This window comes from Leptinotarsa decemlineata, unplaced genomic scaffold, assembly GCF_025532065.1.
Source record: "Leptinotarsa decemlineata unplaced genomic scaffold, Ldec_3_MD MMD2_tig00001064_RagTag_RagTag, whole genome shotgun sequence".
NCBI classification, from domain to species: domain Eukaryota; kingdom Metazoa; phylum Arthropoda; class Insecta; order Coleoptera; family Chrysomelidae; genus Leptinotarsa; species Leptinotarsa decemlineata.
Window position 1 is genome coordinate 11263167 of NW_027412558.1, and position 25917 is coordinate 11289083.

The following is a 25917-nucleotide window of genomic DNA, read 5'->3' on the forward strand; positions in this document are numbered from 1 at the left end:
TATTTTTTGGACACAATTTAGGTTCTACATAATTTGTTTGCCTTACTGTGACAAGCAGTCTCTTTTTAACTCGAAGTTACTACATCACTCCTCATATGCGAGAACAAATATTTAGCTACGACTATTTTCAAATAAGTGCTATACTTATTGATTATAGTACTTTTTCCATTCGAAAAACATACTCGTATTTGTGAAACGTTCACAGTAACACTCCAGTAACTCTTTACCTTTAGAGTCGATTGAAACAATCAGCTCACTAAATCACTTCGCTTGTTTAACTTGTCCGTAAAAAACTTTTTACTTTGGCGAAGGGGCTCAGTCTATTTATATAGGGTTTTTCGTTGAGCGCTTCCTATCTTCCAATTCCAATTCCTAGCGTACAATTTTCCATTATTCTGACGCATAAATCAGGCTGAATTTGACCGATGGCATGGGTTATGTTGACTTTGAGGACCGCTGTGGTTTGTGGCTTATTCGCATACACCTGCGACTTGGGAAAACTGCACAAGAAGAAGTCTTACGTGGTCAAATCGCTAGATCTCGGTGGCCAGTTTACGTGACCCCCACGTGAGATGACCGTACCCTCGAATCGCTCGTGCAGGATATCCAATTTGGCATGAGGTGTGTGGCACGTAGCGCCATCCTGTCGAAACCACATGTCGTTGGTGACCAGATCATCCAATTCAGGCCAAAAGAAATTGGTAATCATCGACCTATAGTACTCGCCTATGGAAGCCGCCAGCCCAAAATCCGCTCCAAACAGTGACTTTTTCGGGATGCATTGGACGCTCTTGATTCTCATGTGGATTGGTATCGTCTCAAATTTGACAATTTTGTCAGTTCACGTACCTATTCATCCAGAAATGGACCTCATCGCTGAAGATGAGTCAGTTGCCAACTGATCCAGAGCCCATAAAGCGGAAACACGCCGTTGTCTATGGTCGTTTAACTTCAGTTCCTGTGTCAGTTGAATATTGTACGGGGTGTAGGTCCAAGTCACGACGCAAAACTCGCCAAGTTGTGGTCTGCGAAAGACCGAGTTCTTCTGAGCGACGTGAAATCGACTGCTTGGGATTGTCCTGCACTCTCTCATAGACAGCGGCGATGTTTTCGGCAGACCTTGCGTTTCGTCGACGTATGAATATTGGTCGATCGTTTACTGAAACATTTCGGAAGTCCCTGTTGGAAGACCGTTTATGTGTATCCAATTTATAACAATGTTGTTGAATTTCTGATGTTGAAGAATTCTTTTTATATCATTGTTCATGAGTATTTCAGTGGAGTCTCGACTTATTCCTTTTTCAGAAAAGGCACATTTTGCAGCTTATTTTATTATAAATAATTTAATATATTATCATTTGCATTTATTTTCTATTTTTCTTTCTATTTGTAGATTAGATAATTTGTCAACATGTACTTTTTTTGACAATGAAGCATATTCTTGTTCTGAAGGCTCAATAATTTCCCATTATTTACTTCACTTTTTTTCACAAATTTTTTTCATAGACTTCACACATATACATCGTTAAATTAATTTTTGTCTTTCAGTTATAATATATTATGCCAAGCGATTAACCTGTTACTAAAAGAAATAAGAAATTCAGAACTTTTTGTCTTACGAAAAAAATTCAGACTCTTTCTGTTCGAAAACCAACTTTAATTATAAACTGCCCTACCCTATACATTTCATCATTCTGGGACTAGAATAAGTTTCAGTAATGGACGTCTTCTCCAGCATCATAATAAATATGTAGTACTTAGCTTATATATGTGTATATATGTGTCTTTGCTTAGGTAGAATCTTTTGAGGTTGAGTGAAAGAACAATTAAGTAGCACTTGTGATGATTTGAACATCGCCTTTTGTAAATCAGCAACTAGCTAATCTATTTAAATATATGTATGAAACTACAGCTGAAAACAATAAAGACGATTTTTTTTTCACCGTAGTGTGCGCTGGTCAGGCCCTATCCCCCGAAGTCCCGATACATTCGGGAGGGCGCGCCAGCATTATCAACCAATGACCACTCCCTCTCCACGCCGTGGGGTAAGTGATCATTGGGTCCGAGAATCATGTGCCCTGAGCAAGCGCAGTAAGCCAAGAATGACAGCCTTTGCATCTGTGCGGCTAAGATTTCTGCCTTAGTGTGGCAAGCCGGTATGATTTCAAGATTCGAGAGTAGAGTGGACATCATTCCACCAGGGACTCCAATAATCAGAACAACCATCTTGACAGAGTGGTCTGAATAGAGTCTGCGGAGTTCAAAAAGAAAATCTTGATATTTTATCCGTTTTTCCTCCTCTTTTCTGACGATATTCGTCTCGCCAGGAGCCGAAAACTCCACGACAAATATCGTTTTGGTCTGGTGGTCGAGAAGGACTGCATCAGGCTCATTAGCTTGTATGAGCCTGAGGGTGGGGAACGAATAGTTCCGGCACTTCTCGTTCCCCACAACGGATTCAATATCCTCCGGACCGTAGGGCAACACCGGTGTCTCGTCAATACCGTAAGAGTACCGTAGATGGTAATATAGCACTCTTAGGGCCGCGTTATGTCGATGGATATAGGCCGAGGCCGCATATGCTGATAGCAAGTGCAGGCCCTGCACCTTGTGTCAGGAACTTCTATACCCATCACGCGACTGCGGTAGACTAATGTGTTGAAGACACCATCCTGGCAAGCCATGATGAAACCCTCAGTTTCCGACTTCAGCCCACTCGACCTGAGAAAAGCGAACGTCAGGCGCTTTGATAAGTCAAGGTCTTCAATGTTATTGAAGAAAACCCCATGCATTGGCTTATCCTGGTGTTTACGCAGAAGTAAGGTGATCTATCTGCGGCTTTCATCTGAGCTTTTTGCTGAACGGGTTCCAACTCGGTGACAGAGTTGTGGTCACCTCGTTCAGTGTCGAAAACTATACCGAGTGCATCAGCTGCTCGGGCAGCTGCCCTAAAGATAAATGCTCCAATTCTTGCTCTCTCATGGTCACGGACCATGCAGATAAAGGGATCCGAATTCCTGACGACTTTACAGGCTGTATACACTACCATTCTGTCATGTGGACACTCCAAACCCAAATGTCCACGGCCTTCCTGTTGTCGGGGGAGGTACAACCGTGGAACGAACGATTTGGGATGCAAACTCCTATAGAGATGCATCATTTTTCGGGTCTTCACGTCGAGTTGAATCATCTCCTCCCGAGTCCACTTCACTACCCCAAATGAATAGAGTAAGATTGGAACAGCAAGCATATTTGTTGCAGCAACTTTGTTCTTCCCCGACAGTTACGATGACCAGATCTGTCGAAGTTTGTACTGATACTTGCCGCGGTGAGAGTTGTTCACTACCTCTTGTGAGTGGCGTTGTTCCACCCCGAGGTAAGTATACGTCTCTCCGGCATCCAGATGGTCTAGGATGCTTCCATCTACGAGCTGCACATACTCTCCGTAGTCTCTGATTATTATTATTATCTATCTATTCAGTAAAGAATAGTGGAACTAAGCATCTTTCCGGTACCTGTTTAGCCGATATCTTTTGCCGTGGAAGACAATTGATATTCTTCACATGAATGTGTTTTTTTATTATCCTCTTTGACAAATGTGCCTCACCCAGTCGATTGACGACTGCCACCATCTGGAGCTGATACACCTTCAGCTCCCTCATTTACTTCATTTTATTGTTCTAATAAAAATGATGAACGCCGTGACAATTATTTACTATTTCTGTATGATCACAATGAACCACCTGGCTCATATCGTTGCTGTCAATTCAATGATTAATTTGTAATGTGGGATCGTGAATGGTATCATTAGGATCATAGATCAATACAACAATTGTAAGTATACTTGATTTGAACAAGCGTAAAGTTTTGTAGAATATTGCATTTGGTCAGTCAATGGAAATATTTTTTACAATGTCAATTTGTACCCAACGAAACCAGAAAATAGGTTTGTTGCGTACAACAGGATGTATGGCAGTAATAAATCGTGATAGTTAAGGTTAATATTTAATATCTTTTTGAAACAAAACAGAAATCTACACAACGGAGTTGAGTAGAGAAGAAGAAGAAATATACCACATTAGACGCCATTCAAACAGAATCCTCAATTAACGAACGAGGATCCCGAAGGCGATCTGCTGCAAAGCTAAGATTCGAGAACGATCGCCGAACAAAATTCGTCCTTTATCTCTCACTCCAGTTTTCAATGCAAGGCAGCTAGATGAAACCAAAGCCTAGAAAAGAAACCTTTGATTCTTCTATCGATTTCATACATGACGTCTTCTTAAGATTTGCATTCGTTCATACTTTCTCAGGCTTGTCTTTAAAAGGGAATCTTGAGTCCAAGAGTTCCGTTGTGATTCAACCTAGTACCAATGATGAGAGCTTAGTCGAAACAGTGCCGTCTGGTGTTGATTACGAAAGCTTTATTCATTGTTCTGTGTTTGATCTTATCAGTGAGGTAAGGAAGGAAATTTGAATAGCGAGTCATACACTTTTTTATAGGCCCTAACATATTTTTAAAAAATCATGATTCTCATGGCCGGACTTGGTTTCTCTGAACATTTTACTGCCCATTACAATTGAAGTCAATTATTGAAGTTGTATATCTTTGACATATATACAGATATTGTACAATTTCTTGAACGTATGTCGTAACTTTTTATCTGTGGTTGGAGAAATTGGTAGAAAATTTGAAAAAGATGGTATGTGTGTCACGGAATACATAAGAAATATTGTTACAATGGCATTGGACTTCTTAAAGAACTCCGTCAGTCAAACAGTGAAAGAGTTCTAAACAATTCTTAATATTCGAGTTCTTCAAGTGTGTAGGATTCCAAACCTCAAACTCTTCTGAAGATGTCTCCTAGTGAAAACATCCTTTTGATCAGTGTTTCCGACTTCATCCGATGATCCGCATCATCCACGGGCTCGATTGACGCCCGCAAATTTTTGAACAGTCGACTGTTAATACGAATGACACATGACGTTTAGAACAATGGCTACAGTGGATCATCAGCACCGATGATCGGTCGTCTGTAAACCGGATCTAAAATAGTTGAAAGCTAAGTAATAAACCAAAATAGTCGCCCGAAAGAAGCACTCTTCACAAAGACTAGAACAGCAACACTCTTCTCGTTACCCAAGTTGGTATCTTCAGGAGATGAAGTAGACGGCAACTTTTGAAACGTATGTCGAAAAAAGTGTTAGAGTTCTGGTGTTTGAGAATAGTGCTTGTTTTGATTTTTTTTGTAGTCACGTTCAAAATATTGTCATATAAAAAATATAGATGAACAGTGAATTATTTTCACTTTCAAGGAAAGATAGCAAATAAAGCGTTAATTTCTTTAATTGCAAGGGTCAATTTTCAAGTTCTCAGGTCCTGAACTTACAATAAAATGTTATTATCGAAAGTGAAAAAAACATAACGGTTGTGTTTTTACTTATTCATATGTGGAAGCAATGTGGAAGTGTAATTTATTTTCGAACCCTTCGAAAAATAAAGTCAGAACGAAATAAAAACCATTTTCCGAAATTTCTGTTTTTTCCGGATATCTCCGGATATACTCGGAATTTCAGATCTTTCTCAACGGGCATGTTGTTAGTCAGGTAAATGCTCAATTTTGTCCCAGTTTAACCATCATCGTATCTCTCATAGTTTCCGAGATCCCAATGGTGAGGATAGAATTTGAAACACCCTGTATATTCGAAAATATTCATCCAAATCACATGATGTGAAGGGCCAGATTGATCTATATTAAATGCACAATGTATTTATGGTACTTAATTGAATATGAATTAATACTGGTATTGCTCAAAATCGCTTCGTAAAAAAAGTGAAAGATAAAAAATGGTTATTGTATATAGGTTATCCCTGAGAGATAGACATATACCATCGCGGGCTTTTTTGTAGACCTTTTTGAGGTGTACAATTCTGTAGATTATTTTGATCTATCTCGTAGGGTTCAGCCAGCGTTTGCAGTATCTGCCTGCTACATATAGGTAAACCTTCCTCTTGAATCACTCTGTCCGTAAAAAAAATCGCATCAAAATACGTTGCGTAGTTTTAAAGATCTAAACATACATAGGGACAGACGGCGGGAAGCGACTTTGTTTTATATTATGTAGTGGTATGTTTGGGCTATCGATGACTTAAGCTTAAGCGGTATTTATATCAACTAATTTTATAGTTTTGAACTTTGAAATTTGATAATTGATTAGTCTCCATTGTCTTGTTTCGATAATTAATTGCTCTTAGTTAAAAGCGTATTCAAATCACTGGCTATTGCAAATTTTGAACACACCTTTATTATTATATATATTTCTTCGTATATCCGACAATATGCGAAATTATTCAACTTTATCAACGGTAAACAATCACCGCATAAGTGTAGGTGGCCAGTATGTGTAACACAATTACAATTAATAACCTACTCTTGAAAATCTTACATAATCCAATCCAATCAGCTCGATCGAAAGCAATGAAATATGTCCGTTACGATTGGTAAAAGTGAAAAACGATATATGTCTACTCTAGTGACCTGTAAAACAATTCAATATTTCAAAAATCGTTAACTTTGAGGGCCATAAATTATTTCTTAATGAATTTGAGTAATGTATGCTTTGTCTCCGAGAAGATAATAAGTTGTCTACACACTTTGGTAATGAATTATAAAGCGGTTTCGAGCATTTGTAAGTAGGTCAGAGATTTTTAATTCGGAAGGAAAGTTCTGATGTGATCAAAGTATCTTATTGATAACAAACTCCAGTGACTGTGAGCGTTTGAAACTGCATTCATTGAATATTCAAGAAACACCTTATTGTGTTTCTGGCCGATACTTGATGAAAATCCATATTGTAACTGATTAATACAGTTTATTGTATAATTTTCACTAAAAAGGGTTTCACAAAAACCACGACACGTGTTTCGCTATACAATAGCATCCACAAGCGTTGAACTAAAAGTTGATTTTATATTCTATATATATATATTTTATACTCTAACATATTATCTATTTGTATGCCTACTTTCTAATGAATGAATCTACTTGAAACGGTTAGGTATGAATTCATTAACTATATGAATAAATTAAATTTTTCAAAGGTACCGTAAATATACTTAACTATTCTTACCTGGAAATAATCAGATTGAATAATGGCGAATCATTCCTTTCAGTTTAATCGTTCATAAGAGAGAGTTTTTGAATTTGTTTATTTTCATACTTTTCGACAGGTTATGTTTCAAACCTCTCTTCTGGAAATGGAGGGGCTTGAATTCATGGTTCAACTCACGTCCTACTGATTATATTTTTTGATTCTGGAAACTATTTTTGTGTTACTTTATGTGTTACTTTATGTGTGCTTTGAGAGTTCTTCCAGTTTGACCTATATAAAACATTGGACATGACCCACATGATAATTTATGCACTCCCGATTTTTCTGAGTGTGTGCAAACAATAATAACAATCAACTTTCGATATATCAGTATTTTCAACATGTTCATTCTCTGTCACAGTATAATTAATTTTTTCAAATCAAATAGTCGATATATATTTTCAGCGCTGTGAATTTATTGCTGAAATTTTTCTTAAGATCTGTATTTGGAGCACTCGAATGCAACTTATTTCATTAGATCCCAGCCGACAATTCTGAAATTTTTCTCAAGACCTGTATTTGAAGCACCCGAATGCTACTTATTTTATTAGATCCCAGTCGACAATATATTCAGTGAAGAATCCACGTTTCTCAAATTCGATTATTGTCTCCCATGTAAAATCAAAAGTGAATGAACGGTATTATCGGATCATGTTCGATATTCAAGAAAGGCAAGAAATGAAAGTTTTGCGACATTTCAGATGGGTCGAGGAAGTGTCTGATACCACGTATGAATATAAATGCAATCAAGGCAGAACTGAATATCCAATTAATGGAGAATCATTGAAAAATAAACCAAGATTCATTTTACGCTTCAAATACGCTTTATATTACGTGTATGCGTATTGTAGTATTATGACTTTTTCTAAGTCATTAGAATATTATAGAATTATACAGTGCCTTTCTTTAATGTCCCCACTTTTATTTTTTGAACGGTTCAACTCAAAAAATTAAAATTTGGGATAATGAAATTAATGCATGAATACTCTATTTTGAAGTGAAATTGACAGATGAAATTAAATGGAAAAGGGGGGTCTTGTGACACATCATTTTGAAGCTCCTGGCGAATAATTCACAACCCTAGAATATGAAGTCAATATCTTCACCTACTACAAAATAGCTGAACATTTAATAATTGCCTGAATACATTGACATTTAACTACATAATATGAGGTTATAAGCTTGAGGTCAGTTCAGAAGATGCTCGAAATGGTTGCCTTAAATTTTTTGACATATGAACAGCTTATCCGATATTTCATGCCGAACATTTTCGAATACAGTAACGTCCATATTTCTACAAATATTTATTATTCTCTGCCATATATCCAATATTGAAGCAGGTTCAGTTTCGTACACCTTTTGTTTCAAATAGCCCCATAAAAAAGTCCAAAGGTCAAATCTGGCGAGCGGGCTGGTCATTCTGTAGGACTTCGACGGCCTCCAACGACCGGGAAAACTAGTACCTATCCAAAGAGTTTCTTACTTGTCTGGAGTAATGAGGTGCTCCATCTTGTTGGAATACAATATCCATATGGAATTCATTAGGATTCGCTTCGACGATTTCAGTGATGCGATGGTCAACAGTAGTTTCCAGCATATTCAAATACAGTACCCCTGTTGAATTTTGATCAATAAATAGAGGTTCTACAATATGGTTTCCCAATATTCCTGTCCAAACGTTAATTTTTTCTGGATATTGGGTATGTGTTTTCCGGAAAACGTGAGGGTTGGTGTCACTCCAATGACGGCAATTTTGTCTGTGAACAATGCCGTTTAAAAAAATGTACATTCGTCACTAAAATAAATATTGTGGAGATAGATAGGTTGCCTTGCAATGGTTTCCGTCATGATTTCGTAGAATTCTGTTCTTCGATCAGGGTCATCTTCAGTTAATTGGTGTAACATTTTAATTTGGTATGGATGATATGATACCTATTCCTCTTCAAAAGTCTCCACACAGTAGAAGGAGACACCTCACAAACATTTGCGACGGAATAAGTAGACTGTTCATGATTTAATACCATCTCACCAATTATTTGCATTTGCTGTTCTTCCCGAATGAACGGATGATATGAGGGCTTTTTGTTATGTACACTACCGGTAGTTGTGAATTCGGATACAAGTTCCCTCAAATATTTTCTACAGATGGGATGATTTGGAAAACGTTCATTGAAAATCCTTTCGGTCTCGTGAAAGTTACGCGTTGCACCGTGAATGAAAATCGCTTCAATTTTTTCTTCCAATGGACGAGAATTGACCATTTTAGATATTGTTGACGTGGTACCTTCCTACTAGTAAAACGGAAAACTAAATGAGAATATTCTAACTGAACAATGATGTTCAGTGTCCTACTGACATTTTTTGACGTTTTTATAAACAAAAAATAACTTCACAAACCTCATCGTGTTGTTGGAATTGCCTTATGGCAGATAAAAAGGAATATTTCTAGAAATATCGATATTAATGTGTTTGTCTTCAGGAAATTATTAACTGTTCCGCCATTTTGTAGTAGGTGATGATATTGACTTCATATTCTAGGGTTATGAAGTACTCGTCAGGAGCTTCAAAATGATGTGTCATAAGATCCCTCTTTCTATTTAATTTTGTTCCCAGATGGCGCCCAGTAGCCATCTTGAAAGTTTCATCTGTCAATTTCACATCAAAATAAAGTATTCATGCAATAATTTTGTTACTTCAAATTTCAATTTTTTGAGTTGACCCGTTCGAAAAATAAAAGGGGGGGGACATTAAAGAAATGCACTGAATATTATAGAACTTCTACTTCATACAAAAAAATGGGGAAAACTTCTGAAGAAAGAAAGAAGGAAATTCAGTTCAAAATAAACTCTTTCACATGAACATTCAATTACACGAAAGAAACATCCACGCAGAACGACTGCGTGATAATCTGAACCTTGTGACGTATACTTCGGAAAAAATTAAAAATCATTTATTGAACATTAAATTGAATTCATCTCCTCATTTTTCCAAGAAATTTGCCGAAACTCTCTGCTATCCATTGTCAACAATCGTGTCAGTCTCTTCCGCAAAATCTCAAACCCCACGGTCTTGTAAGAAGGCGTGTGTCACCGTTTTTTTATCACTCAACTCAATCCAATTAACTACAGACCCTTCAGTATTATATCCGTACCTTCCAAAGTAATGGAATCAGTAATTGCAGAAGATATTTCTGAATTTTCAACAAAAACGCAATTTTATCATAGGAACAACATGGTTCCGTCGAAGAAAAATCCACCACCAGCAATCTGCGTCCAACCTATCCCCAAAAACTGAGGATGGCACAGCTGATCGTTTTTGACCAACGTCGACTCTGTGCTACTCAGAAAAAACTTTTTGTTTTCAACAATGAATCGCGGTTACGTGGTCACACACTCAAATTGAAAAAGGAGAAATTCGCCACAAAGCAGAGAATCTTTTTTGGTGAATCGTATTCTCGAAACATGGAATAACTTGAGATGTTGTGAATTCTGACGCCGTGAATAGTTTTGAAAACAAAATAGACATTTGCTTATTTGCTTAATCGTTTCTATGCATATATTTATTATTTTTATTTTCTTTTTGCATATATTGTATTAACTTGTTGACCTTTTCAGTTTTTAGGCTCATTTAGGACTCTATCCTCAGCCTTTATTATATGTAATAATGATAATTCTTTATGCTGAATTTTCACCAATTGTTGAATGGTGTCAACGACGATCCAGATTTGCTTGAAAGATTTGCTGGTGACGAATTATGGGCATATGGTTATGACATCGAAACTAAAGTCCAATGGTCCCAAAGGAATAGCCCAGGAGAGCCAAGACCAAAAAAGCACGCCAAGTCCGATCAAATGTCGAATACTTGCTCACTGTTTTTTTCTATTACCGAGGCTTAGTGCATCAGGAGTTCTTGCTACCTGGCCCTACAGTCATAATATCTTGAAGTTATTCGCTGGTTGCAAGAAGCAATACAAAGAAAACGTCCCGTATTGTGGAAAAACAATGCATGGCTTAAGCATCACGAAGTTGCACCTGCTTACTCGTCATTGCTGTGTTCATGATTTTTTTATCAATAAAAACACCGTAATCATGCCTCAGCCACTGTATTCACCAGATTTGTCCCTCTGCGAGTTTTTCTTGTTCCCAAGTCGCTGAGAGATCAGGGACATACCAAAAAGCGCATAGGTATGAGTACTGCTTCGAGAATTGGAAAAAAAACGCTGGCTCAAGTGGGTTATATCTGAGGGATACTACTTTGAAGGGAACAAAATAGAAATTGATGAATAAATAACAATTTTTTGAGTGATTTTTTTAACAGACCTTGTGAATGTTCTGCTTCCCGTGCGAAGCTGATTCGAATCGTTAGTAAATAATAATTTTGAACTATCTGATTGTTTTTTCATTCTGAAAGGATTCCGAAAGAGAGAGAGGGAGAGAGGTAGAGAATATACTTTATTGTCATAAGAGTAAATCTTGTGGATAAAGTTTCACTTAATCTATAATACAGTTTTTATGTAAAAACAAAGTGCATTTAAATTGATCAATTTTTACTTAATACATATAATTAGTTTGTATATATATATATATATATATATATATATATATATATATATATATATATATATATATATATATATAAAAACATATAAGTCATACAGGGTACTGGCAAATAATAAATAAATTAAAAAAAAACAGTTTGTATATATAAAAACATATGAGTCCTAAAGGATACTGGGAAATAATAAATGAGTTCATTTTTTTGTATATATAAAAACATATAAATCGTACAGGTTGCTGATAAATAATAAACAAATAAGTTTTTTTTTTAAGATTATCATTATAAAATTCTTGTATATTATAGTATGGTCTATCACTTAATAAACCTTTTACAGCCTTCCTGAAGTGGCTTGATTGAAGTTTGAGTGTTGAATGAATCTGTACAAGCACTATAATTCTTACACACGAAACACTCATCAACGGGAAATAAATGATTATTGCAGTAATAATCATCTCCTACTTACGAGAAGTCATAATTGTGCTGAAGGAAATTTCAAAATATGTGCAATTTCCTTCCGTTACCCAGATTATTTTATCAAAAACACGTTAAAGTGCGGTTGTACAAGAGTATTTATATTTTGCGAAATACTGACTTTTTGCTGGTAATATCAAAGTATTTCGTTATATCTCTTACAAGAATTCAAACATCAATTAAGATACGAATAAGAAAAGACCATAAATAGAATTGAAACGAGAAAGTAAATGGGTATTCAGAGCTACCGAAAAATGGACTGAAAACGAATGGAAATTCATAGAATATAAAAAGGTAATTATGAGAAAATATATGATGGAATTGGCCGAAAAATCCATAACGTATTAAAGTAACACTTATAATCAGATTTCGTTTACCAGGTCTATCGTTTAAGGACATTGACATACTTTGCTTACCCACCAGTAATATCGCTTGTTTTTTGGAAAAAAAGACGTGGCACACAGAACAAATGATTGAGGCAAATTTATTAAAGAAATTGAAGATAAAACTTCAGTGTCGGATAGATCAGGAGTATAGTTGACTTGTTGTTCTTGCCCAAAACTGTATATTGGCCAAACGGGGAGAAACTTTTCTCGAAGAATATAGGAACATCTAAATAGTTTCGTGAATGTGAAGACCAATTCCATATTCACAAACAATCTTTTGTCAGAGGGGCACGAATATGACGTATCACATTAGGAATGGAAGTCGAAAACTTGAATGCTTGGAAAGTATCAATTAGACACAAATTAACTGGTTGAATAAATGGAGTTGAATTCTCCTCTGTTGAATCTGTTTTTCAATGTGGAAATTGGAAATTGAATTTTAAATCAGTTCATACCTAACCGAACTCAGGTAGAATTTTTACTCAGTTATTACTTAGGCAGAAGGTCATATGATTCAGATTGTCATATAAAACACTAATTATGTTCAATTTAGTCAACATGAACACGCCTGAGGAGGCTATTGCATAGCGAAACACGTGTGTAGAATTTTCAGATTTTATGTGAAAATGTGAGTGTTTTCTGTTGGAATCTTGTTTATTTATTCTGTAACTTCTCAAATGCTCCTACCATCTCTGGTTGAAAGTGCGGCGAGTCTGACCTATATATAAGACATACCAGTCGTCGCACTTGAGCTTGTAGACCAAAGATTTTTTGAATTTGTCCCGTGCTGACTCAGAATTATTTATGAATGAATGCACATTTTTATTTATACTGAATGCTACATGTAGGTATGCCTTGTTTCTGAAGAAAACTAGATAGGTATTTTGTTTGTAGAATAACTGAGATATGTTGGACTTGCAAAATTATGATCAATATTTTCTTTAGTTCGAGGGTAGATTAAATTTGAAGTTTTGCGTTTTTTTTCTCTCAGTATTGTCTTCGATGGAGGTTTATTATCCATTATTGACGGAAATCTGTTCGATTATATTTATTTCTTTTTGGAAATTGACTGGTTTTGCAAGATATTTATAAGGTTCTGTATCATGGAGTGGTGTGCTGTAAGTTTATGAGAGAATGGGTGCATAGATTGATTGTGAATTGCTATATACAGTGTGTAACAACGAAAACTTAACAGAGCCGTTTTTGAATATAAAAAGTAAGATTTAAAAAAAACTCGGACACGTCGATTTCTGATTAAAGGGGGACACCTTTCAGACTAATCAGATTTTTTGTAGTACGTACCCCCTCGGAGGGGTGCGTCCGACGACCCTTATTTAGATAGGGAAAGTAAGTCGAATGGCACCTTGTTTTAAAGGTCTTTCGAATACGTTTACAACCCTGTGAAAGAATATTTTTGTAACAATTAGTTTTCGGGATAATTTGAAGATTTAAAGGTATTTTTATCGAGTTCAAATCTTTTTAAAATAAATCAAATTGTTTTTAAGGTACAATTTACATTCAGAACTTTCAGAAAAAAAATTAATTTTTGCTTTTTATGACAACTTGCTAATACGTATCCATTTGATTTTGTAAAAAAGTAAGAATTATTTGTTTATTACGGGGAGATTTTTTTGGGAGATGGGGTTGGTCACCACCCTTACATTTTAGGTAAATTGAGTGACACCTCCTTATGAAGGTTGCCTTCTGACTAAAAACTTACCTACTGATTTCCTTGACTGCTGATGAGACAGAAAAGTTTAAAAAACTGTTTTAGGAATAATAAATCCCTATAATTGTTTTCAAAGCACACACAAAAAAAGTAACACCTAATAAGGGTAACTCACATAGGAAATTTAGAGTAAATGTTCAAAATGTGCGCCATTTTGCTCCATGCAACAATACAGATTTTGTTCGAATTTTGCTCTTACATTATTCAACATCTCAGGAGTTATAGCTCGGCATTCATCAATAATTCTATGACGTAATTCATCCAAATTGGCTGGCTGTGTAGCATAAACTTTAGACTTTAAATATCACCAAAAAAAAGTACTCTAGTGGTGTTGAATCTGGTGATCGTGATGGTCGTTCAATTGGACCTCTTCTGCCAATCCATTGTCCTCCAAAGAATTTCGAACCTGCTGGACATAATGGTGTGGTGCACCGTCATGTTGAAAATGGATAAATTCATCTTGACATCTTGGATCCTGTTCAATTATTTCAACTATACGAGGTTGTATTGCCTCTTCAAGAAGTTGTAAATAAGAATCACTGGTTAAATTTCCATCAATGAAAAATGGACCTATAATATGATTGCCTAATATTCGGGCCCAGATATTCAACTTTTGGGGATGTTGGGTATGTATTTCTGCGTATTGTCTTGGGTTTTCATCCAACCAATAACAGCAATTGTGACGGTTCACGCAACCATTTAAATAAAATGAGTTTTTGTCCGAAAAACAGATGTTATAGAGCAGCTCGAGATTTTGCATTAATCTCTCACTCATGCCCTCACAAAACTCCTGTCTTCGATCAAAATCATCCTCATTGAGGATGGAATTTGTGGTTTTTAAAGATTCTCCATGCGTTCATATGGCTTATTCCGGCCACTGCTGATAAACCTCTGGTACTTAACCTGGGATTGGCGATGACTTGACCAATCACTCCAATCGCATTATCGTCATTCACTACCCTTCTCTGAACATTTCTTTTCTTATTTAAAACCGAACCTGTCTCCCTGAATTTTGTGACCAAATCCAGAACGTGATTTCTGCTTAGGTGTTTACCAGGGTTTTGCTCGTTAAATAAAATTGATGTTCTATTAGCATTTTGGTCGTTGCCAAAAAATAAATCAATAACTGAAACTCTTTCAGCAGTAATGTAAGGCATTTTCAAACAAATAATAATACACGACCAGTGTAAACAAAACAATCGAACGAAGTACTAATGAAAACTGGAAGAAGAGGGGTGGGTATTGATTTAAAAAAATTGATTTTATTTAACAAAAAACTGATAAAAAGAACTGCTCAAACATTTTTCCATTTAGGCATACAAGTTACCGAGTGGTCTGTCTAATGTATCATTAACATGGCAATTTCAACTTCAAATTATCTCGAAAACTAATCGTTACAAAAATTTTCTTATAACAGAGTTGTAAAGGTATTCGAAAGACCTTCAAAACAAGGTGCCACTCGACCTACTCTCCCTATCCAAATAAGGGTCGTCGAACGCACCCCTCCGAGGGGGTGCGTATTACAAAAAATCTGATTAGTCTGAAAGGTGTCCCCCTTTAATTAGAAATCGACGTGTCCGGGTTTTTTTTTTAAATCTTACTTTTTATATTCAAAAACGGCTCTGTTAAGTTTTCGTTGTTACACACTGTATGTATGTGAGGGTTTGTGATATATTGAAAAATTGTGTTTGTTGTTTGAGCGGCAGATATTTACATCTAGGAAGTTCATTCAATTAAAATGAAGGTACACATAATAGAAGCCGAAACTTTAGAACCAATTCATTATCTCATTTACAATATCTTTGGCTTCTGTCATACGCTATTCAATTAACAAGCTCTGTAAGGACACGGGTAATAACAATTACATAAGGAAACGAATGAGTAACAGTCCGTTTAAGTATCTGCACCTGGAAATATATTGTGATTACATGGATCGTATACTTTCACATAACATTGTTACAGTTGCCGTTTTTGGAAGGTTTGAAATGCTTGACGTACCCTTTGCTCACAATGAAATAAATATAATGGAGGACATAAATGTGCCACGACTGTCTTTCGTCCTTAATATATGAATGTTTTATCATCTTGTATAATAGCTGTTGAACAAAAGATAATTTATCTCCTCCGCTGGCATGCAGCAAGCAAGAACATAAAATGAATAATTACTAATAAAACCCCCTAATGACTTTATGCACATGATAATTTTTGTACTGGAAATCAAATAGAACCGCTTTTATCACTCAATGTGGGTGATTCTTGTCTTGGTCAAAATATATTTTTTTTTATAAAAAGTAAACAAATTTCAAACACATACAGACCCGTACACATGAGAATGTTGGAATTTTTGAAGATATTTCGACATGAGTAGTCACTTTTGACACCAGCTATGCATCTTATGATTTTTTTTTGAGAAATAAAAACTTTCGGCGAGTGAGAAGAGTCTCCCCACAAACACGTTCCATACCTGAGCCGGCCTTCCACTTGTGCACAATATAAATTTATCAGTTGCTGTGTAGTCAATACTCCATCTTTATACAAAACCATGTGAGAATCTTCCAAAGAACGGAAGAAAGCAACCGATTCCTCGGGAAGATTAAACTGGATATTAATCTTCCTCCTGAAGATGATCACTTATGGTGATCGAAGCACGTGTTGAGGTGTTAAAAATAGCGATTTGGTGTTGGGAAACAACTCCAGTAATAGGCATATTGTTAGTCAGGTATATGCGCAACTTTGCCCCAATTTAACCATCTTCGTATCTCTCATAGTTTCCGAGATCCCAATGGTGATCGAATTTGATACATCCTATATAGAGCGGTCTTTGACGAGCCATATAAATTCCAAATTTTCATATAATGAATAGTTAAGACATACTGGTTTTTCATTGACATCACTGGTGACTGCTGGAATCAACGTGGCTCCTAAAAACAGGCTACCAAAAGCGTAACAAAGTTTACTCCATACTAAATATGAGGTTGTTTTCCGGGTTTTGCCGTGGTCTTCTTTGGTTACAATCTCCAAACGTTTTAAGTGTAACTGCGGCAGTCATCTTTAGTTGGTACTCTTTTTGACTTACCAATGATAAGGTTGCTTAAAATTCACCCGTTTCGGCATTGTCCTTCAATTTATGCCACTGAAGAAAAAGAGAGGAAGAAAAAAGAAAGATTGTTCATCCTTAATACAAGGGGTTTGTCAACACCTTATAGGCGTCTTCTTATTTACTCAATATCATGGATACCGGGGTGTTTTGTGTACACGCATATGAAATTGATGAAGCAACAAAAAAAAACTATAAATGGAGAGTCATCAAGATTGAATATGTGTAAATAGAAAAATAATATGTAAATTAGCGTGAAAGGTAATAACTAAATGTGTACAGCATATATTATTTATCAATGATGAGGTCTTGTTGACTTTTTTACCATCAGTGCCCTTGAAACGAGGCCTAATTTTCATCGATCCAACATGACACAAAATATCTGAGGTCATCATGTTAAGCATTACATTTGTTGAGAGCATTGCTGTTATAAAAAAACAAATCTTGGTTCACTTGAAATTCGATTCTTAGATTTATTTTACTATCGATGATATCATAACAGTTGGGGCGGAGCTCCATACATGAGAACAATACTCCAACGAAGCTTTATAAAGTATCAAAAGTTGCTGAGGTGTGTAAAGTTTTCTGGTTCCAAGCTTTTGAGAAGCAGCCTTTGCAATTCTAGTGACATAATAATAATAAGTGTCATGTAGACACTCCAAACTTTTGAGTTTGGACTCACTGAAACCACTCCAAACTTTTGAGTTTGGAGTGTCTACATGACAGAATGGTACTGGATATAGCCTGTAAAGTAAGACACGCTCGAGGAAGCTATTGTATGGCAAAACACGTGTTGCGTTTTTGTAAAATTGTCTAGTAAAATCTCACAATGAAGTGTTTTTAGAATACGTTAGTTATGGATTTTCATCAAGTATCGGCCGATTCCATCATGTATGCCTGTAAAGTCGTCAGGAGTTCGGATCCCCTTCTCTGCATGGTCCGTAACCATGAGAGAGCAGGAATTGGAGCATTTCTTTTAGGACAGCTGCCCGAGCAGCTGATGAACTCGGTATAGTTTTCGACTCTGAATGAGGTGACCACAACTTTGTCACCGAGTTGGAACCCGTTCAGCAAAAAGGTCATATAAAAGCCGCAGAGATCACCTCACTTCTGCGAAAACACAAGGATAAGCCAATGCATGGGGTCTTCTTCAATAACATTGAAGACCTTGGCTTATCAAAGCGCCTGACTTTCGCTTTCCTAAGTTCGAGTGAGCTGAAGTCGGAAACTCAGGGGTTCATCATGGCTTGCCAGGATGGTGTCTTCAACACCTTGGTCTATCGCAGTCTCGTGATGGGTATAGACGTTCCTGAACGTCTATGCCAACGTTCGAATCCGTTATGGAGAACAAGAAGTGCCAAATTTATTGGAACTATTCGTTCCCCACCCTCAGGCTCATACAAGTTAATAAGCCTGATGTAGTCCTTTTCCACCACCAAAGTAACACGATATTTGTCGTGGAATTTTCAGCTCCTGGCGAGACGAATATCGTCCGAAGAGAGGAGAAAAAAGGGATAAAATTTCGAGATTTTCTCTCCGAACTCCGCAGACTCTATCCAGCCCATTCTTTCAAGATGGTTGTTCTGATTGTTGGAGTCCTTGGTGAAATGATGTCCTCTCTACTCTTAAAATCATACCGGCTTGCCGCAGTAAGGCAGAAATCTTAGCCGCAAAGATGCAGAAGGCTTGGCTCACTGCGCTTGCTCAGGGCACATGATTCTCGGACCCAATGATCACTTACCTCACGATGTTGGGAGTGGTCATTGGATGGTGAAAGTATGTATATGTATATCCGGCATTGAAATGAATGCAGCATTTTATTCAAATGCAATATGGCAGCATTTCTATCGCTACTCAAATGATAGACAGCTGATCTAAATAAAATAATGTTTCTTGTTTTGGAGTTTGGTGTGTTTTGAGTTGTTTTTTTATAAACCCCTTCCCCCTCAGCATCAAACCTTTGAGTTGTTCATTTGTGAATTTATGAAAGTAATATTTCTTTATGCGATCATTATTGACCTGATACTGCTGTATTCTGTTCTATTTTCCCGGCATCAACGGGTCTTCTGAGCAGCGCCCGATCCAGCTATTTTGCCGCTCCGGGCAAAATAATATTTGCCGCTTTTTACCCATGCGTTATTCCATAGATGGTGTAATTTTTGTAATCTACTAAAATATGATGTGAAATATCAGTGGTGTCAATAGTAATATATTATATTCTAACAACTTTTGTGTAGGGTGTGGTTTTTTTTGTTTAACCATATTTCAAACTTTCGCCACCGACGCCGCGCCGCCCTCAATTTTGCCGCCCCGGGCAATTGCCCGGTTTGCCCCCCTATAAATCGGGCCCTGCCTCTGAGGATATTCTATCAAAGCTCGAAGCTGGTAGGTTTTAATTGAAAGTAATGCTATTATGTACTTGACTGAACGTTATGCATAGTATTTTTCAGCAAGTTAAAATAAATATTCTGAATTAAAATCAATCTTGGATATTAATATTATACGTACCAATTCATTTTGTACCATGATGTGAATAATTAATAATTTGATTTGTTTCCACTTCAAAAATGTTATAATTAATATTAATCTTCATTCTGTAGAATGTAATGAAGTGAATGAATTGTAAAATACAATTCCTACTAGAATTACATGTCACTTTGACTGAAAATTAATTCAGGAGAATAATTTTTTAGCTAAAAAATTATGAAATTGTAGTAGCAAAAGTACATTTGGAATGCTTACACAAAATTCTTCTATGCATGATCTACACATCTTATTGAAGAGTTGATTTTGAACTCAACGGCTTCCATCTTTTCTTGCGAAGTTTCTCAGTATAATAATAATAGTATAATAAATAATAGTTTAAAAAACTGAAAAAACACGATTTTATAGCAACACAAACTAAATAATAAAAAATAATTCGAAACAAATTTAAGATTGTGTTCAACATCGATAATAAGTCCTACAGCTTGTTGTAACTAATGACTTTTAATAAGTCTGAATTCAGAATATATCTATTTACCGGAAAATAATTTTGTTGTAAGAAAGCGTAGGGTGTTAAATATATATTGTTATAAATACTTGGTTAAGAGCTGTTTGCCAGATTGGAGCCTTAATAAAAACATACTTACTTTAGAGCATTCCATGCCTTTTTACTACAGAATTATTTTTTTTGGAAATAGATCTATTATGATTTCAGACTTATTGAACGTCATTAATTACAACAAGCCATAGGACTTATTATCGATGTTGAACACAATCTCAAATTAGTTTCCAATTATTTATTATTTTTTAGGTTGTGTTACTATTAAAGCACGTTTTTTAGTTATTTAAACTATTATTTATTTTTGACTTTTTAGTTTATCTTGCTATTTCAAGACCATTTGTTTCAATATAAAATATATACGCATGGGAAGTCAGTGTGGTTGTCTCACTTGTTCTCACACAGATACTGTGTTAGGAAATTTTTTAATCCTGGCGATCCTGATCAGGATAATGAGATAAACTTCTGAAATTATTGTATTTTCGCCGATTCTTACTAAGCGTACAAAGTTTAAAATAAATCTGTTCGTTTAAAATTAGTGAAAATCGAGCCTAAAGGATTCGGTTACAAACAAACGTACAAGTGAAGCTAATAAAAGCGCATTAATGTTGAAAATGAAGAATTAGAAAGCCAATTTTTTTTGAACTACATAGATTCCACTATTGTCCACTTAAAAGGAAAATTCAAATAGTTATTGGGTTAGTCAGTTTGTGTAAGCCAATCACCACAAAATTGTGAAAAGTCATCTTCAGTTCAGACAGGTTGGAGCTTAGCTCCCTTACCCTTGCGGCTGATTTTTCTCAGAAGGACTATGAGAGGTGGTGGCGATATAAAACTCCTTAGACTTCAGTACCGCCCTTCACGGTGTACCCCTACCTGGCTGGGATGGGTTGGATGAAAAAATTGTTCACCCATCAACGCAGGACATGAGAACCTCATTCGACAGAGTGTCGTGGCCTTCTATATCGGGAGGGGTCGTCTACAGTATAATCAATAGCTTCCCTAACTAACGGGCACAAAATTGTTATTATACATCGTAGATCAAGATCACGAAAATCAGTACTGTGGCCTGTGATTTCTATATCAATATAAAAAAATTGAAGTTTTTCGTGGCCTTGAAAAAATCGTATGACATATTTGTTTCTGTTGTTTAATGATTCATACAAGTATGTCGAAGACATACCTGGTCTTAGAAGAGATGCTAATTGGAGGTGAGAAAACGACATTCAGTTTCAGAACAACAATTTTCATTGCCTGTGTTTCCACAATATATTTTTTATATCAGTTCCGGAAAATAATAATAATATCACGAAACTATGGAGGCCATAACTATTGACCACAACTGCCTGTTCTCATGCCTATGTATTCAGGTGAACATGTCATCATTTCCTTATTCATGATCCGAACAAATCCATATATTTTGTCAATGAATTGCTGGTGCACGACAGTCCACTCCTAGATCTCCAGATGGTTCATGTGTCATGAAGAGGTGACGTGTAATTAAGAATCAGTAGCTAACATCTCAACAATGGGGAATGTCGACATGTTTCCCACAAAAAAGATTCCTCCACAACAAAGACGTATTCTGTATACAATGCTGCTTTTTTATTGCCGCATAAAATATCGATAGCATTTAATTTATGGATTTGAAACACATGTCGCAGTTCGTCAATGTCTTACACACGGGAATGGGCGTGGCTTTTGGGAATTGGAGTGTTAAAATGTGGAATCTTTCCGTATCATGCAAGACGACCTTGTATATGAAAGTGCAATTTTTATTGATCACGTTTGGCAGTCATGGGCTTCCTGAAGTAATGGAAGAAGCTATTTGTGGATGACGGTATTTCGGTATCTGAATGAAAGAACATATATAATAGTAGAAATTAATATACTTAATCGCCGAGTAGGTATTATAAAAATACTATTTATTTATGAAACTTTCAGGTACGAACAGAACAAACCCCAAGTTTAGTACATCTACTAAAAAACTATTATTGATATACTAATAAATTTCTGACAAAAAGCGTTTCTTTGAATTCATCATTAAAGAAAAGCTGAATTGAATCATCCATATTCCTCTTCCTGGTAATATTTTAAGGAGAGTAAATTCTACTTTTTGCGTGTCTTCAGAACGAAAACAGTGATTTTTCCCTCCAAGATATTTGATGAAAAGATTCTGGATGCCTTTCAATTTATCATCATATACATCATGAAGGGGATTCCAAAGGCTTCTTAGCAAATCAGATGCTTTATACACCGTCACTGTAGTTTTTCTGTAGAGAAATATTCACTCAGTATATTGAATGTGATTTGAACATCAATTTTCTATCGAACGTTTCTAACAAATCTTTAATTTTATCTAGTTTCTTCAAGTTATTAGTTTCTAGAGAGTATGCTCAGTCTACAGCATATATATCAATTGACATATCATTGTGTAAAAGTGGTATTTTGAATGGTTGATCAGTCGATGGTTTTCACAAGAAGTGACTGAATTATTCAAACTTTTCTGAAGATTCCTAAAATCTTCAGTGAATGCCAATTCATTGAAATACTGCATCGGAACCAATTATATTGATTTAGATTATAAATTAAAATGCCCTCAAGTGGGACCCTTGTGAAACTTCCGATGTAGCTGTAAATATTTATGATTAATAACCAGGAATTCTGACGACTTGATATCTATTCCACCTAGTAATGTATGATTCCACCGACCATCGCTATAATTATGAATGTCAAAATTATCAACAATTCAACTCTTTCTGATACCATAAAGTGAAGGGTCCGTGCCATAAAATAGCCAAACGGAGCTACCCTCAGGAATATTTCCGCTTTTTTGTCAGCATCCATTGTGTACATTTATTGTATTCAACATTGTACATTAATTCCATCATTTGAGTAACAACACTCAACTGAGTATCTGCTGTAAGAACAACCTAAGCACTTAATCCGTTGCTTTATCTCCTTTGATAATGAAAACCTGCAGACCACGGCAAACAGTCCCTTAAAATAGAATCCCCTCAGCTGGTTTAGCTTTTTTGAGAATCTAATTTTAAAGTGAAACTTTTTAACGCTCGCTTGACTTGAGGAGTGAGCTGGTGAATGCGTGAAGAGAGCGCTATGAAAACTGTGATCGGGCGAGGCGAACGAAAGTTGAGGGGGAGGTATTGTAGGGAGTGTAGGGGCAAGGGAGACAGGTGCGAGGACACAGAAGAATAAGGAGAAAACTATCATACGTTGTCACTAATTTTATCGAGATTTCAATGTTAGGTAATTAATCGAATGATTAAAATGTGTATTTTATTTCTCATACCATAAGCCTATTGTCTCGGTCTTACTATCAAACACAGAAATTACTAGATGGATCTAAAGAAGAATTTGCTGAGAACCACCCAAAGCAAGTTTTGATATTAAAATTATTAAAAACGCATTCTAGTTGGCAATAAAATAGCATATGGAATTATAGTTTCCGGCATCTTTGTCAACGTTTAGTATGTTCAACATGAGGCGACCTTTTTGCGTATAAATATAAAGGTGATAATCGACAAATCTTCACCAATTCACTTGAAGAATTAATGTAATAGGTAACAACGACAAAAATACATACCTACTGATTAATTACATACTACCAAGATAATGTATTTGTCTTTAGATCACAACATCCATACCTAGGGGAGTATCGCTTAATTTGAATTCTCTACATACCTACATTTTTTAAACATTGATTATTGATTATTTTGTATTCCGACTGAGGTATTAAATGATATTAAATCAAGCGAGTTCGTCTTAAAATTGTTTTGAACTATTAATAAGTTTGAATCAAAAAAAGCAATCTGAAGAAATTATATTTTTATTAAAATTACAAAAGATCACTCAAGTTATGAGAATTGAACGAAAAATTCTTGGAATGATGTCAGCTCTATTTATTTTACTTTATATTGTTTATTCTATAAATATCTTAACTAACAGATTTACTACATACAGTGGTATAACTACTACACTCATACCTAAATCCCAATTACTACTAATATGTCAGGATGGCCGAGTGGTCTAAGGCGCTGCGTTCAGGTCGCAGTCCACTCTGTGGGCGTGGGTTCGAATCCCACTTCTGACAATCTTTTTTATTTTTTGGATAATTTTTTTATTATTTACTGTGGCCTGCTAAATTGCAATTTTCGTAGTACTACTACTGATGATACATAGTAGTGTAATAATATAATAGAGCAGTTTCAAAAGTTGTTTCAACATTTTGACAAAATTAAATTTAATTTTAGGAATCAAGAAACAATTTTAAATGATTGAATAGTGGAAAAATTCATACTAATGTTAACTGATTATTTATCAAACTACTTATATAAATAAAATACTCATAAGATGAATGACATTTACAGATAGTTGATTAAAAATGATGTGATTTGAAGGAACTTGTTTTGATTGGGCTTCAGTTGACAAAGGTTTGGTGATTTTAGAAATTATTATGTTAGTTTAGGTAACTGAGACGGATATACAGGGTACGTCAAAAGTTTCATATTTGATTTTACGGTGTGATGATTTCTTTTAATTTTCAAATTTATAAGGCCCTGCGCTGTAATTTTCTTCAACTTGATTAACAATCAGCCTCCCAGGTTTCTAGAAAGAAAACACACGGTCATCAATATTTCCGAATGCTTTTTTCATTGCATATTGAAAATTGAAAAATATACTGGGTGTCTCATTAAAAAATTGATATAATTTTCGGCATATACATTTGGAGAAAAGTTGTTTTCCTATATCCAACGTTTAAAGTACTATGATGACCCGAATCAGAAATGATAATATTTTCTGATCAAAGTAAAGTGCGATCATATATGGAATTTCCCGGTTTGCAATCCGTTGTTCTTCAGTGCTCTACATTTTTCACAACTGTACTGGTTGTCAAGGATCAAATACAAATTATTCAACTTCACTTTCACTGCAAAAGGTAAGAAGATATGGGTCAAGACCAAGTTGTTCCTTAGGATATTTCTTTGAAGAACCACTTCCACCGTAGCACAGGCCCGAAATCATCTAAAGATCCAACTGTACCAAAGTTGTGGCTAAATGTCTACTGCCGCTTTGACATATTGAAAATTTGTTAAGACTATAGATTGAACTCACCAACAAACTAAGACATTTTGTCATTGAAAATACCTTTGAAGAACACTATTCAAGTAACAAGTGCTACCAAAGTAACATAAAACCACTTTCACTTCTGTTTACATCCTCATGAATTTGCATAGATAGACCTCTAGGTGATACATTTTTACTATAGCGGCTCTTAGAAGGACAAAGGTATAATTCTTCTAGGGAACCTGATGATCTATTTGATCCCAGAAGCGAAGCAGAAACATTCTGTAGTAGAAAAATCTTCAGCCATGTGATTCTTGATACAATCTCCTTGCAACTTCAAGTATAAATGATGGAAAGATATTTCTGTTGATTTCCTGCAAGGTCTTCTAGAGAAAGT

The 25917-nt window shown here is 35.7% G+C and overlaps 1 protein-coding gene and 1 non-coding gene across 2 annotated transcripts in view; both read left to right on the forward strand.

The window, feature by feature from the left end:
* The window catches only part of LOC111514283 (uncharacterized), a 211947-nt gene that overhangs the window by 14693 nt on the left and 171337 nt on the right, over nt 1-25917 (forward strand). The window lies entirely within an intron of this gene.
* Nucleotides 24464-24546, forward strand: TRNAL-CAG (transfer RNA leucine (anticodon CAG)). Its single transcript has one exon. It is a non-coding gene; the product is annotated as a tRNA-Leu (tRNA).